Source organism: Strix aluco, chromosome 3 (genome assembly GCF_031877795.1).
Source record: "Strix aluco isolate bStrAlu1 chromosome 3, bStrAlu1.hap1, whole genome shotgun sequence".
In the NCBI taxonomy this organism is placed as follows: Eukaryota; Metazoa; Chordata; class Aves; order Strigiformes; family Strigidae; genus Strix; species Strix aluco.
The window spans coordinates 116060148-116076299 of record NC_133933.1 but is presented as its reverse complement, the minus strand read 5'-3'; positions in this window follow the sequence as shown (position 1 = coordinate 116076299).

Below are 16152 nucleotides of genomic sequence, written 5' to 3'. Positions count from 1 at the left end.
GCGGGCGGGAAGGCGGGAGGGGGCGGGGCCGGGGGAGGGCGGGGAACGCGCGCTGGAAACTGGGGGAAAGGTCGGGCGGGGGCGGGGCGGCGGCCGGGAATGCCCGTGCGCGCGGGGGTGTGGCGGGGCGCGGCGCGGGGGCGCGGCTGCCCCCCCCTCCCGTCCCCCCCCGCGGTGCGTGCGGCGCGGCACGCAGCCACCCCCCCCCGGCCGCTGCACCCCCTCAGGCCGGCGGGGCCGCTCTCAGCCCGGGGGGGGTTTGGGGAAACGTCCCTTTTCCCGCAGGTCCACCACACGCCTTCAGCCTTGCCGTCGTGTCCGGAGAGGTCCCGCCGGCGGCGTGCGGCGGGGAAGGGGCCGGGCGCCCGCCTGGCCGGGGCACGGCTCTGCCGGCTGGATCGACCAGAGGATCCGGCATGAAAAATAACCCGACCACCCCAAAAAGACAGTATTAAGGGTCGTTAGTGTGGGTTTTTTGATCCACGGGCTCCGTACGCGGCCGGGGAAGGCCTCCCCTGTGCCAGCCTGGTGGCGTCTCTTAAAAAAGCCTTCAAATCACAACATATATTTTATAAAAAATGTATGTCCTTTATTTTTTCACCTTCCAGTCCCCAGCCCCTGGTTTTCTCTTTTTAACGGGAGCTGAACCGTCTCGGCCACCCGGTTCCCAGCAGGGTCTGTGGTTTTACCGGGTGACACCGAGTCCCGGCGCTGGCGGCGGCGCCCGGTGCCCACTGAGGGACAGACCTGGGTCCCGCTCAGCCTCAGCCGGCCGTTTGCCCTGCCCCCGCTGCGGCCTTGCTGCCGGCTGAAACAAAGTGCAGGCAGTAACAAGGGTTTTTTCCTGCTGGATTATCTCTACTTGTTCCTTCCTCGGTTTCTCAAGACGTGACATCCTCCTTGTCGATGCAGAGGACATGGGAGGGATCATCTTGAGTCTTTCATCTCCTTTGGCTGTTAGCTTCGCTTGACCACTGGGGCTCATTTTTTCCGCTACAGCTCTTCTGAATCCTGGTCCTTCCCCACTGCCCACGGAGTTTCTAAGGCTTCACCATACAGTGCTCATCTCCGCTCTCCATCACTGCACATTTCACGTGCCTTGGCTTCCCCAGAACTACTGCTTCCCAGCCCATCAAACACCCAGTTAAAATGATCTTCCCGGCCCATCCACCTGGGCATTCCCCTTGCCTCTTTGCATCTCTACTCAGAGCCTCCCAATTTTAACCTAATCCCTGTTTTTCTCCCATTACCAGGCCTCCCACCACTGTCTCCCCTGCAGGGGGTCCCGCAGGGACTGCGGCAGCCGGTGCAGCTACAAGCCCTTCACCCAGAAGGTCCCACCGGCTTTCCTGCACGCCGTTGTTCCTGCCTGCAGCTTGCAACCCGAAAACTCCTGTCTCTGCCCAGCATCTCATGCTGTACTTAGGTTGGAAGCAGCTGTCAGTTTGTATTTGCGAGGTACCTACCATGCTGGAGCCCTAGCCTGTGTGGCAGGGCCCTGTGCCTTATGATAGTGAGCAAAATGCTGATAATTCAAACTGCAAATCCAGCTCTAACATTAAAGAGTTACATTTGCAAAAGGAAATCAGTTGTGTGACAGGGAATGAAACAAATTCAGGGAAAATAATGTCAATGACTAGAAAGCACAATGGGGGGTGGCACAGTGGGGGCACAGAGTATTTGCCTCTTCTATAAATCTAGCTGTTCCTTGTAAGATGAGAGCCACTTGCATGCTCCAATTTCAAGGGAAACCTTTAGGGAATTGTAAAACTAGGAAAACACTGTGACGTTCTATTTTGTATTTTCTCCAGTTCCGCTGTAGCTGAGAAGCAGTTGTATTTGTCTCTTTGCTGCTTGTTGAAACACATGCAGTTTCTGCTTAAAGTGCTTAGACACACAGCCTTAGTCATTTACAGCACAGATTTTTAATTGAGTAATAGCATCTGAAGGCAGCACAGCAACCTCGCCAGTGAAGAAGCGGTCACTGGGAAGCAGAGTGGATCACCTCTCCTGACTCCCAGTGGGATCTTTTCCCATGTCACATACCACAGACTGTGCCTACATGTTCTGAGTCCCCAGGTGGGAATTGCTGGACTGGGGGTCCTCGCTGCAGCACATGGATGCAAGACCAGTTAAAAGAAGTGACGTTACATGTCTGTACTCCAACTTGTGCCACAGGGAAAATGTGTTTGACTGTGTTCCCTTTGCTGAGCTAAAAATGGCAACCAAGGTTTTTAGTATAAATCCTCAGAGCTCTTACCAAAATCACCTGGTCTGCCTTGTTCTGCTGCTGCCAGCTGAGGCAGCGTTAGATGAGGAAAGAATCTTCTTCATCCTCGCATCGGATGTCAGCGGCAGAGCATGGATCTGAACTCCACAGAGCCTGAGCCCCCAGCCCTAACAGCCTAGAGCTTCTCCTCCTCTCCCCCCTCTTCTCCCCCCTTTCTTTCTCCTTTCCTGAGGCTGCACTAAGGTGAATATTAATGCAGTTAATATTATCTTGCTTCTTTGTACTTCTGCCTACACCCACCGATTTCCCTGTGGGTTTCAACCAGCAGCACAGCTTCCCCAGCAACGTACGAGCATGCTCGTCGGGACAATCCATGCTGGCTGTGGTTTCCATCCTGAAGCCAGTAACCTGCAACAGGGCCCAAATACCTGCAGTACTCCTTTCCGAAGAGCTCGGAGGAGCCTACCCACGTTGGGGGCTGGCTGTGGCAGTGCGGCCCCCAGCCCCGCAGAGCCATCCTCCGCCAGCCTGCCCCTGCAGTGCTGCTGCTGCTGCCGCTGCTGCTCCGGTATCCTCCGGATCCCGCTCTCCCAGCACCATTTGGTTTTATAAAGGCCTATTTAAGTCAGACTGTTGGCAAACACTTCAGAGAGAAGCTTTCTTTGTCAGAGATAGACAATGTCTTTGTTCCGATGTAGGAACGAGCAGACATAAGTCGCTTCGGTGGAGGGTTGAGAAGGCTCCGCTTGGGTTATCTTATCCTTTCGGCTGGGAAGACAAGAAAAGAAACATTGCGTGTGAGTAGGAGGGAAAATATTTAATACCATAGACTGAAAACAACAAAAGGGCACACAGGCAGCTCTCCCCATTCCCTTTTTGCAGATAATTATACAATAAACAATTCAAAAGAGACTAGAGGAAGAATATTACGGGCCCAGACAGTTTTCCTAATGTTTACCAGCAGTTAAAAATAGACCAAAGCAGTTGTCTGGGGCGCAGCTTTAGAGTTAGTGCAATTTGGCAGCGGCATCTGGTCTGGCTGAATACAGCAGCAGGCTACTGTAGCAAACACATATAGCCTAGCAAATGGGACGGGATTAAATAAATATAGATAATTACAATGAGAACTCCCATACAGTGAGAAGATACATCGGAAGAAATTAAAGACTGCGATGTACGTGTAGGATGTGTCTCTCTGTCCCCTCTCCCTGCTCTGTTGTGCACTTGAAAGATGGAGCAGTCAGAGCTGCCGCAGCCCCAGATTGCCCCAAAACACACTTGCTGGGCACCCAGCAGCAGCCAGAGGAGAAAGTCCCCACCACGGAGCAAATGAAGCAGCTCTGCCAGGTGGTGCCTGTCACCAACTGATGGAAACGGCTGCAGCAGCCCCTGGCCGAGGGCAGGAGCGGGACCGGAGGGATTCACCCAGGGGCTGAACGTGCCAACTTCAGTGGGAATAGCAGAGTTATAGAAGGGATTTATAGTCACAGGGTTTTATATGGGATATCTGTGAAGGATAGAGGGAGGGAAGGGATATAAGGGATAACCATGAAGAACGGGAAGGGATATAAGGGATAACCATGAAGAACAGAGTGGGGGAAAGGAAGAAAAAGAGGAGGAAAAAAACACAGACAGACCAACAAGGAATATTTCTTGCTAGAATAATTTCTGAATGCAATGGCAACGATAACTCCAGGGGCTTTTACGCAGGCTTTGGCTTGGGCTGACAGCAGAGGTCTGTGCGAGTGATGTGTGGTGACTTGCCTCTTTCCTAGCGAGCGACCGAGTGCAGCTGCACTGACCGTTCAGCATCGTGGAGCTGAAGGGACAAGCTCCCAACGTGCCGAGAGGCGAGCGCGGTGCTAGACAGCACAGAAGAGGGAAGGGGAGTGCCAATGTGCAGTCCCTCTGCACTGTCACGCTGCATGTGGGCCAGCTGCCGAAGGGGAGATCTCATTTATCGCTGCGGGCTATCGAATAGCACAGCAAATCCCCCCGCCGCTGGGCGAGGAGCCCCAGCCCGCCCCAGCAAACTGCGTACGTGTCTGCTAGCAGGGACAGGCTGTGTGACACAGCAGCCTTTGCCCAAAGGGAGGACGAAAAACACGGTCCTTGCGTGCCATCCCCAACTAGTGTGAGTCGAAAGTCAACTTCTTCCTCGCTTGCATCTTTCATACACACTTTCAGAAACAGATTGAGTTTTCATTATGTAGATAAGCAACTAGCACAGCATAAGGAAACAGCCAGGTTACAGCAAAAGGAAAGGGTTTAAGAGAAGAGCCACACAGACTGTTTCCCACTTTATTTTGGACCCAGGGTCCTTACAGAACAAACAGAGACTGCCAATTTTTTTTTTTTCTCCACCCCCAAAAACATGTTTCTACCTGAAAAAATACGAACTGCATCAAACACTTCCTAAGACCTGGCAGTACTACAGAGAGAAACCCCTCAACCAGATTTTTTCCAAGTATGTGACACATAATATTTACTGAATTAAAAAATCCAATCCACAAATATTGATTACAGGTGAGAACTGTCCAGAGATCCACCATAATAGAAATAATAAAGTAAGTGACAGTAATAAGTATGACACACTAGTGCACCATCTGCTCGCTTGAGTGCACCATCTGGTTTTTCTACTGCTGCTATTCATGCCCTGATCTTATTTTAGTGGCATCAGAAGATGGATTCAAACACCAGCAAAAATAAAAATGACATGTTATTTATTGTTCTGCTTAAGTGGATGTCTTCATCATTTTCACCGTTCTCTTGACCTCAATATTACTGTTAGCTAAACCCACGTGTATTTTCTGACACACAGTATATTAAAGCATTAGCAATGCTGACAGATGTTCCCCTCTTTTGGTCATCTCACAACTTGCTTGGGCAGGTATCAAACCTATGTGCAGACACATGTTTCATCCTGAATCATCTTTCACATTTTATTAACACATGTTTTTGTGCAGCACTCGGATGCTGGGAATACATCCCATGTGACCAGAGACCAACTTCAGGACCATCGGACTTTGTTCACACTCACAGCTGGGGGTGACTGATACCACAGACTTCCCCGGGCAGGAGTGGCCTCACACACAGAGTTAGTGGTGGTGTCCTCACAGTCAGAGAGAAGGACCAACACTGCCATCTCCTCTAGGATGTTGTCCATATGCACCTGAGTACTTGCGCAGCACCGAGCACAGTATGGTGCTGAGCCCAAGGGAGGACTGTGGGTGGGGGGATTTGACTGATCACAGTCATCCAGCTGTCTCATCATATGTGTTTAGTTATCTCTTTGCTGACTCTCAGTCAAGGTCCATGTGTGGTCAGAAGAGGCAGTTGATGCGGTCTTCCTGTGTGGCTGCTGCAGGCAGCTCACTAAGGGTCATCTGTTTTGACACCAAAGGGGGTTTGTTTAAGATCCTGTCACCTCCTGTTCCTCGCACCACTTCAGGATTACTCAGCTGATATCAGAGGGGCTTTCTGCATGGCTCAGATATACAACTTCTGTCCCCCGACGTGTTTGATAACCTGAGACACTGCTGAGCATCTTCAAAGGCTTCGCCCAACACCCCTTTCTGGGAATGGGCTCTTCTTATGTGTCTGAAAAGGACCATGACATCCCAGACCCAGCTGCCCAATGAAAGGTTGCTGCTTGAAAGGTTGGGTCACGTCTCTAAGCAGACCTTAAAATAACCGTCCATTTTACTTCTGAGCTAGTGCTTTATCTGTGCTTTTTCTCCCCAAACCCCATGGTGACTCCTGACTCTGTGCTTCCCAGGGAATTAAACACTCACATGTCCCTGGTCCACATCATCCATTCTGCAGCCTCCCCTGCTCCTCCCTGGAGCTGCGTCTCCCACCCTTCCTTTCCCCACCCCTGCAGAAAGAGCCTCACCCTCTACTTTCTTGGCCGTCTCCTGGCAAAACGTTAAGAACAAGGAACATCCACGTAAAAAAACCCGTAACTATCTTGGGTTGCAGTTGATGACCATCACTGAAAATGAGACAGATGAGGGTGCTGAGGAGGGGCAGGAGATCAGCCAGGGCATCCTTGGACAGAACTAAGCACAAGAGCTTGTGTGGAGGAGAAGGGGACAGATGAGATGGCCACTTTCAGCTAACCAATTGTGGCACCAAACACACCTTTACTGCTGCCCTCCTGCACATGGATGTTCTCACAGAGACCAAGGCTCAGCCCCGCTTGCCTCCGGACATTTCCCAACCAGGGCTGAGGAACCTGGCTGTGGGGCCACCAGCGCAGAGGGAGCACAGTCCTCCCCATCTTGACATTCACAGGTACACGGGGTCTGCAGGAGCAGATGAGCAGGAAACAAAAGCTGAGTTACCCCTGCTCTGCACACTCAGCTTCGCTTGCTGCTTCCTATAACAACATTAAAAGCCTGAAATAATGTCTGAGTGAGTGCCACCATGAATTTTGCTGTATAAAATCCTCCCCATGACAGCTAGCTGTCACACTACACTGACATCCAAACAGAGATGCGATCACTAACCCATTATATTTATAAACTCCTCACCAACCACTGTGGTTTCTGGCTGCGGCATCACCTTCTTCCAGTTTCCTTGGACTGTGCTGTGCCCACTCCTGTCTCTGCTCCTCACCACGGAGCCTCCATCTGCGCTCACCTGACACCTCCCTTTGTCTCCCCAAATGCCGCTGGCGGGCAAAACAGCGGTGCTCTTAAAAACATGTTCTTTCCAGCTGAGTCAGCCCACACTTCCTCTCAGGCAGCTGGGTTTCTGTGTCCCTCTCCAATGCCACCTTCCTGCTGGGGGGCCCACGCTGCAGGGTGGATGGCAAACCCAGGGACAAGGACATGTCCCTGTTTAACAGCAGCCAAAGCACAGGAAGGCAGGAGCTGGGGGTGGGATTGCTTGCAAGGGTCATATCGTTCCACAATGCTTGCAGTCAAACTGCGCAACTAATAATTATAAGCCCTGAGTACCCTCCATATATAGAATGCTGAATTAACACCATGCTTTAGAATTAACTGTATGTATTAAATAGACACAATCAAGTATAGGATTTTACTACTGACAATACATTTTCCATTAAGAGCTGAATAAATAAAAGCCACCTATGTTCTTTTGAGCCTTTGGGGATTGGGGGAGGGGGAGGTCAGTACCAATTGAGTCACTTAACAGTTTAAATTCATGTCCTAGTGTCTAAGGGGGGTGTCTCACCACAGTGATGCCCACATCCCATCCCTGCCCCAGCTAAGGAGCAGGAAAACTGCAATTCCTGCTCTTGTGATACTTTCCCAGCAGTACTGCTGGTCACAGATGACTCGATTCCCTCCACCCATTTGCTCAGAAGCAGAACATACCCTGCTTGCTGCTTATCCCGCCAGGCTGGGCTGCTGAATATAACTAGGTTTTTTTCATAACTGGTGCTTGCTTGGATTTCCTTGCTGTTATTCCCCTTGCACATCAGAGATCCTAATGCCCCCCTCCAAAGGCACTTTCCCACTTAGTTTTACACTGTTTACTTAAAAAGGGCAAGGACTCCCCATTCTTTTCACAGCATGAGTAAATCCTTACATCAGCCTCGGGTGTGCACTTCCCCTCTGCTACTGCAGTGCTTCAGGATGTTAAGGAGCTGCAACGAGAAGACTAATGCAAAGCAAGCTCAGGCTCTAATTCTGGGCTGCGGCTCTTCTGGTTCATGGCTGTGCTATTTCCCCTTCCTGAGCATGGGCAACACTGTTTACACTGAATTTCTTTCCCCTTGGGCATCCTGCCATGGTGCCACCAGAGCAGAGAGGTGAGCCAGCGTCATGTGTTGCAGAGCTTTTCCAGGGAGTGGGTGTTGTCAGGGGTGCCCCCATCTGCACGCCCCACTTTGGGCTGCTCAGGGTGAGCTGCAGCCGTGGGGAGTGAGGTGCAGCAGCCAGGTGTGTGCTGCGGGTACCAGGCTACAGACCAGCAGGGCCGGCCCAGATGCTGCCTCCTTCTGCGTCACTTCACCCAAGTCTTACAGCCAGGATCCACACCTGGCTGTAAGCATTAGGCTCTTTAGGTCCCTCCAACACACCTGATGGGGGAGAGGCGGGTGACTCCCTAATAACAAAAATCTGCATTTCATACATTAGTTGCCATCCTCAATATCCCCAGGGGTCTGACTTCCCTCCTCTGCTGAGTAGGTGAAACACTTGATGCTTTCCTGCCCTGCTGGACTATTGCAGGGTGTCATGGTTTAACCCCAGCCGGCAATCAAGCACCACTCACAACCCCCCCCCTCACTCAGTGGGATGGGGGAAAGAACTGAGTTAAGAAAAGGTAAAACTCATGGGTTGAGATAAAGACAGTTTAATAGGACAGAAAAGGAAGGGGAAAAAAAATACTACAAAATACAAAACAAGTGATGCACAATACAATTGCACACCACCTGCTGACCAATGCCCAGCCAATCCCCGAGCTGTGGCACTCCTGCAGCCAACTACCCCCCAGTTTATATACTGGGCATGACATCATATGGTATGGAATATCCCTTTGGCCAGTTGGGGTCAGCTGTCCTGGCTGTGCTCCCTCCCAGCTTCTTGTGTACCTCCTCACTGACAGAGCATGGGAAACTGAAAGGTCCTTGACTTAGGCTAAGCACTACTTAGCAACAACTAAAACACCAGCATGTTATCAACATTATTCTCATCCTAAATCCAAAACATAGCACTATACCAGCTAACAGGAAGAAAATTATCTTTATTCCAGCTGAAACCAGGACACTAGTCAATGTTTTCCCAGGGCTTCCAAACTGAAGGAGCTTCAGCCACCTTCTTCCCACTACAGATTTTCTGTCCCCTCAGCTTTCGCATAGTATCTGTCCTTTCCTGTAAAGTTTGATTGTGCTTTCCATTAGAAACAACCTACCGCTCCCGGGCACAGCAAGACCTCCTCGCTGCTCTGTGGGCATCCCGTGCTGCTTGGATGATGCCCAGGAGGAAGTACACTGGCTCTGATCGAGTTCCCAAAATAAGAAATAAGCCGTTTAACATCTGATGGCTTACTCCACTCAAAACAGTTGCTTGGGCTGTTTTGGCTCCAGGATTGCTTTTTTCCTCTCCCAGCTTTCTCGGTTTTAATTCAGTTTGTGAGTAAAACCCACTTACATCATCTTCAATACCAAACTACTTCCTCAGCACTCAATGTTTTAGCCTAGGAAATGGAAAGCTGGAAAGGGAAGAGGAAAGTATCAGAAGACACTTGCCCAGACCAAATCCCCAAGATCCAGGATCTTCTCACCTCCAGGAGAGCTCGATCTTGCGATCTCTGATGCCTGTGACATGGATCCATATGTGGATGACATATGTGACATCTCTAGTTAAAATCCACCATGGCTGGAGCAGGAAAATGTTGGACATACTGGGAGATGGCTAAGCTTCAGGGTGTCAGCAAGGGGTTGCCTGGCACTTGGCTGTGGCTTGGTAAAGACGTACTGATGGGATGCACAGGACTTGAGCCTCTGAGGCTGACAGGACACATAGGGGAGGATGCTGCAGGGCTAACAGCACGGTGTCCACACACGGAACTATAACACCAATACCAGCATCACCATCCGGCTGCTGGTCCTCTCCTTGCATCCCATGTTCAAGTCTCCCATCTCACCCACGAGGAAGGATGCACCTCACCTCACCTCTTGCTTAGGCTCAAGCCTCAGTTCTAACTGCTCTCACTATCCCAATCTCAGAGTCTCTGCTGTCCTCTCTGAGACACCCTGGCCCCAGTATGTACCATTTTATTTTTGTGCTTATAACAAAATCACCACGTCACCTCTCTGATCTCTTGCTACTGTTCCCTCCAGGGCACCCATCACATACCTTCATGAAAAAAGATGGACAAACCAAAACACAAGAGGTGTTTTTGAACATCAGGAAACACTTTTTCACTGTGAGGGTGACCCAGCACTGGCACAGGTTGCCCATGGAGGTTATGGAGTTTCCATCCTTGGGGACATTCAGAAACCATCTGGACACAGTCCTGGGCAGCTGGCTCTGGGTGGCCCTGCTTGAACTGGGCGGCGTTGGACCTCCTGAGGTCCCTCCCAACCTCAACCATACAGTGACTCTGAAGAGCAGCCTGAGGATGAACATTCACAGTTCTGCTGGATGGGAAAGGCCTTTCTTGCTGCTTCACCCCAAAACCTTCCCCATACACCCAGTAATTCCCAACCTCATGGTCAAACTAAGCCCTGCTTGCAGCTTCTTCTGCTCCGCAAGCACCACCCCTGCTTTTCTCTGAAGCTGAGTGATTGACCAAAATAAGCTGAGCTGTGAATACCCTGCCTGAATACCTTAACCTGAAGGTTTGTGCTTCCATTTCAGTGCCAAAGACAGACTTGCCCAGTCTGTCTCTATCAGTCTCAGGCCAGGTCCTCCTTCTCCCTTCACCTGACCATGAAATCCCAGTGCTGCTGCAGCCAGCCAGATCCCCACCCGCCAGATTTCCACCTGCTATCTCTGCACTTCATGGCATTCACATGGTCTGTCATGCTCTATTACATCTGCCTGAGTGCCGTCGTCAGGGAGCTTGAATATGCTTCGTAAAAGCCTTGAGATGTACCTTTGGAGCAAAACAACAGTGGGGTAATGGATAGATGTAATGCAGCGTGAAGAAAACCCTGAGGATCAGAGAGAGGTTTTTCAAAGCAGGACGATGGGGGGAAATTCTGCCAAGAAATTAAATATTGCAAAATTTGATGGCGTTGCAGAGCATCATTAACCCCAAGCATTTAGGAACTGGAAGATGGACCTGAATTTAAAAAAAAAAAAGCAAAGGAGAGTGATTTAGTGATTTTGATCAGAATGAATTTATAGCTGTTATTGCTGTTTAGCTATTAATTGACAGGCTCCTGTGCTTGCCACAGGGCTTGCTTGCCTCACTGTATATTAGTCTACTGCTCGTTAGTGGCTGCTTCTTGCTTTCTCTGCTCGCTCTACTGCTGTCCAGCTTACCATCTGACTCTGCTGTGCCTGGGAACATTTTGATAACAGCAATGGCGATGTGCCTGGGCTGGCAGATGGCCAGGGCATCGCTGCTGTTTCTGTGCTGCTGTGCTGGACAGGCTGGAACTCCAGTGTGAACTCGAGTCAAAGGGACTGTGACCAGTGGATGAGTCCATGTGGGAGCAGGACACCCCGAAGCATCTGTGGCTATGACTGTGCTGCAGCAGGTACACCTCTGAAGGGATTGTGGCCCCGGGATAAGTCCACGCTAGAGAAAGTACATCTTGAAGCATCTGTGGCTGTGCATGAGGTCATGCTGGAGCACTTCAAATCACGTGGCCACGGATAACCCAGGAGACAGCAGGTACGCCTCTGGAGGGACTGCAGCCATGGGTCAGCACATGTTGAAGCATGATCACTCCTGAAGGGGCTGTGGCTGTGGGTCAGGCCACGCTGGAGCAGGTATATCTCTGATGGCATTGTGGCCCATGGAGAAGGTCACGCTGGAACAGGTGCACCTCAAAGCAACGGTGGCTGTGGATAAGTGTATGCCACAGCAGGCAGACCCCTGGAGAGACTGTGGCTGATAGATAGGGCTCCTCTTGAAGCAGGGACAGCCCTAAGGGACTACAGCCCGAGGATAGACCCAAGCTGGAGCAGGGGCAAGGGGAGGAGTTCATTGCAATGTTAAAGCCGATGATCGAGTCCAAAGGGATCGGGGTGGAGATTGTAATGGACCTTTAACCTTTAAATTGCTGTAACCCAGGATTCAAGTTGCATGTTATAGGGGTTACTGTATCAGGAACCACCTGAACCAACAGAGGACATGCCCTAGAAGAAGCAGTGTCAAGTGCAGCAGTGACCTGACCTGAGCTGGCTTTGTGCCCAGTAACTCCACGCGACACTCCACCTCTCCTGTCCTGAGTGGCCACCAGAACAGATGGAGCCCAAAGTCATGGACTAAATGAACATTTTACAAGGGTGGTCCATAGGCTAAGGGAATGACATCTGCATATTGTATCAAAGGACGGGGAGGGGGTGGTTAATGAGGATATATTGGATAGTGTGAGATCTGAGCACAACGTAAATGGTATGGAATAAGGGGTGGAGAACGTGCTGGGTTTGGCTGGGGTAGAGTTGATTTTCTTCATAGTAGCTACTACAGGGCTACAGTTTGGATTTGTGCTGAAAACAGTGTTGATCGCTGATCAGTGCTTACACAGAGTCAAGGCCTTTTCTGCTTCTCACACCACCCCACCAGTGAATGGGCTGGGGGTGCATGAGGAGTTGGGAAGGGACACAGCCAGGACAGCTGACCCCAACTGACCCAAGGGATATTCCATACCACATGACCAGCATAGAAAGCTAGGGGAAGAAGGAGGGGACATTCAGAGTTACGGCATTTGTATTCCCAAGTCACTGTTACACGTGATTCCTGGGAGATGGCTGAACACCAGAAGTGGTGAATGAATTTCTTATTTTGCTTTGCTTGTGTGCATGATTTTTGCTTTACCTGTTAAACTGTCTTTACCTCAACCCACGAGTTTTCTCACTTTTGCTCTTCTGATTCTCACCCCTATCCCACTGACGGGGAGCGCGCAAATCGCTGTGTGGGGCTTAGTTGCCAGCTGGGGTTAAGTCCTGACAGTCCTCTTCCAAATTTCCTCTGCAGTCCTCAACGAGAGCTCAAAATTTTCCTGTGACAAAGCAATGAAATTCAGCATGGGGTCCCAAGGCCATGGATGGGGCAGCACTATGGTCCCCAGCCCTGCAGCACATATAGATGAGCGGGGACAAGCTGTGCCTCTGCAGAGATGGGGTGGATTTGGGCCCCTCTCTCGCCAAAACCACTGCCCCTGCTGAGCTCTGGGAAGCCCAGAGGCACGTGGCATCCCCATGGGCATGGCTCAGCCCCCGGCGAGGCTGGGCTGGGGGTCACTCACAGGCAAAGCTCCACAGAGGACTGCCATGAGGTGCCAGTGAGGGGTGATTTAAGCAGCAGCAGATTTTTTTTTTTTTTTTTAGCTTGCCATCGCTGTTTTTATAATTGTCTCCTTTTGTCTCACACATTATCCTGACTTGGGGCTTTGTATGCAGCAAGTCTCGACCAGCCTCTCTCCTGCAGCTTAGGCTTTTTTTTAAGCATGCAGAGCAGAAGCAAGCAGGAGAGCAAGGGCTGGTTTAGGGCCCCTACAACCACAAAATGGGGAACCCAGCACTGCTGCCCCCCAAAGTCCTTGGCCAGAGCTGGCTGACGGGCTCAAAGCAAAGTATTTCAAGTGAGAAGAGTCACAGGGCAGAGACTGCAGAGACAAAACCTGGAGAGCTGGCCACGGAGTGATCATTCTTATTTACTTATTAACGTTTGCAAAGCTCATGTAATTATTTACTTTACAAAAAAACCCATCAAGCAAACCTCATCATGACAGAATTAAAACCAACATCAAACCAAGCACTGGCAATAACCACGGTGCTGCTGGCATCACCCATCGCCCCTCCGGGCAGGGCTGGGCATCGCCCGCAGCGCGGTCCCTGGGACGGCAGCCGCTCCAGCCAACGCGCCTCTCCAGGCAGGGGACCGGGCTCTGCCCAGGCACGCACCCACGGCTGCGGTGGGCGAGTTGGTTCAAGCTGGGCTGCCTGGCAGCAGCAGCAGGACTGCGCTCTCTTCGCCCCAAGCCCTCAAGCCCAGAAACTGCGGGTGCAGACTCGACAGGTTGTCAGGGCCAGCACTGCCTGGCCAGGGCTCCCCCCGGGGAGCAGGGGGCTGTGGGACTGGCAGCCAGAGCCCCCTGGACCCATCTGTTGCAGGCTGGCACTCTGCATCCCAGCACAAGGGTTCAGTGTGGGCACTAGGGAACCACAGGACTCGATTCACCTGACTTTCCCCACGTCACTTCACCCCCACTTCAGATTTCACTCCAATTTACACCAGCCTGGTGGCAGCAGCCACCCAACACACCATGTTCCATCACCCCTTGCTGCCATCGATCCCAGAGCTGTCCCCACCTTCAGGTATCAAACCCTCAACATGCACAAACACTTTTCCACTGTGTTGCCGCTCCTCAGAGCTGCTGCCAGGCTCAGACACGCACCTTTCCTCTGTCCAGCTCATGCTTCCCACCCGTCAAGCTGTGGCGGAGGTGACCGACCCGCAGGCCAGCGCCAGGCTCGTGCTGCTACCCGAGATGACCAGCACTGCAGCAGGACCACGCAAGTTCAATGCCGTTGACACAAGTCACCAGTTTGTATTTGTGCACGCACATGCAGCCTGCAGGATGGCCACCATGGAGAGATAGCAAAATAAATAATGCTTAAGGCAGCGGGCATGCTATCCACTCACAGCTGTGTGCACAGGCAAACAGATCAATGAGGTAACGGAGCATTGCCCTGCGCAAACGAGAAACTGCAAGATGCACCAAAAACCTCACAACCACCCCAGCCACAGCAGCTACTGAAACTAGCCAAGAAGAAAAGAAAAGCCAAAATACCCATTCTGCAGTAATGTGAACTAGGCAAATGTACCCAGTGAAGAGCACCGGTGGTATGGTAGGGTAGTCCAAGAGCAAACAGCAAAACAAGTTATAAGAGCTCATCTTTTTTCATTAGACCGATTCATCTAGTTGAGGTGTCGTCTAAATATTATCTAATATTTAATTTTCATTAATTTCATTTCATTACAATAATAAATCATCTAAAATACCAAACTAAATAGAGGATCACGTAAGCTCCGTGCTCTTGCAAAGCTTTGCGAAAAAGCTCTTGCAATTAACAGACAAAAGATCCATCACGAAGCTGAAGACTGCTGCAGAATTCAGCTTTCCCATACAAAGAGATCAGATCTTAAAAGCTTAACTAAATGTTCGTGATATTAGAGCCCCGAGTCACACCCCAGGGAAGTAGCAGGGCTCTTCCTGTAAGGCTGCCTGGCTTGGGAGTTCAAAGCTGCATCTTTGGGAGTTCACCTTTCATCCACTGATACTCTGCTGCAGATAACAGCTGCTTAAAAACACTCTTTAAATTCAGTAGATGAACTGAAAAGGGCCAACAGGGTGGCAGGAGGAGGAGGGAGGGAGGGCACATGTGCATACACACGCACCGTGTGAGGGCTTGGGCAGAGGAAGGTGTGGCAGGCCCGGAGGAGAGGGGTAGCAGCCGTTTCACAGCCGGCCCTGCAGCCGATCCAGCCACACGCCGAGCTTTGCTGCGCGACAGCCACCACACTGCAGACTGGCTGTACAGGGGCTAAACCCCGCTCAACCTTCCAGTGGGCACCAACTTGGGTGTAGATGATGCTCAGCAGCCCCCAGCACTTTTGCATCACCCAGTGCACTCCAGGACTGGCTGGGTGACGTCCTGCAGCATCATCTTAGATCCGGGATGCAAACTCTGCGAGTGCAGCCCGTACAAGAACTAGAAATAAATAAGTAAATAATTAAATAGTGTTACCTGCCTTTTTATAGCTCAGAAATCTTCTGCCACCCACGCTGCTCCCCACCAAGCCCTGGGCACGCTGATGCAAGCCCAGAGATTGGGAAGGTGTCGGCGCAGCGGTTGCTCCAAGGCAGCACCCTGCAACCGCTGCAGGGGGTGGGGAGCCAGCTGAAGCCAAAGCTTGTCGAGACGTTTTCTGACAGTGAGTAAGAGGAAGCCAACACCTCTACACACACTAGAGCAACAGCAATGTTAGGATTATTCTGGAGAATTAGCATGGACTTTAACAGAGTGCTTTCATCGTGGGAAAGTCAAAGCCTGCAGCTTCACCAGCAGTCCCCCACGCTGCCCGGGAAGTGCCTGTTACAACCAGCTCCTCCTGGAAAGACACCCACCACTCCCATAGCGATCACGGGCTGGTGATGACATGAAGCACCTCAGACCTGGCAGCCAGGGAGAGCCGCTGGCACCGCTGCAAGCCCACAGCTCCCCCCTCCATTCCTGCAGCCACAGGAGACCTCACCCGTCACT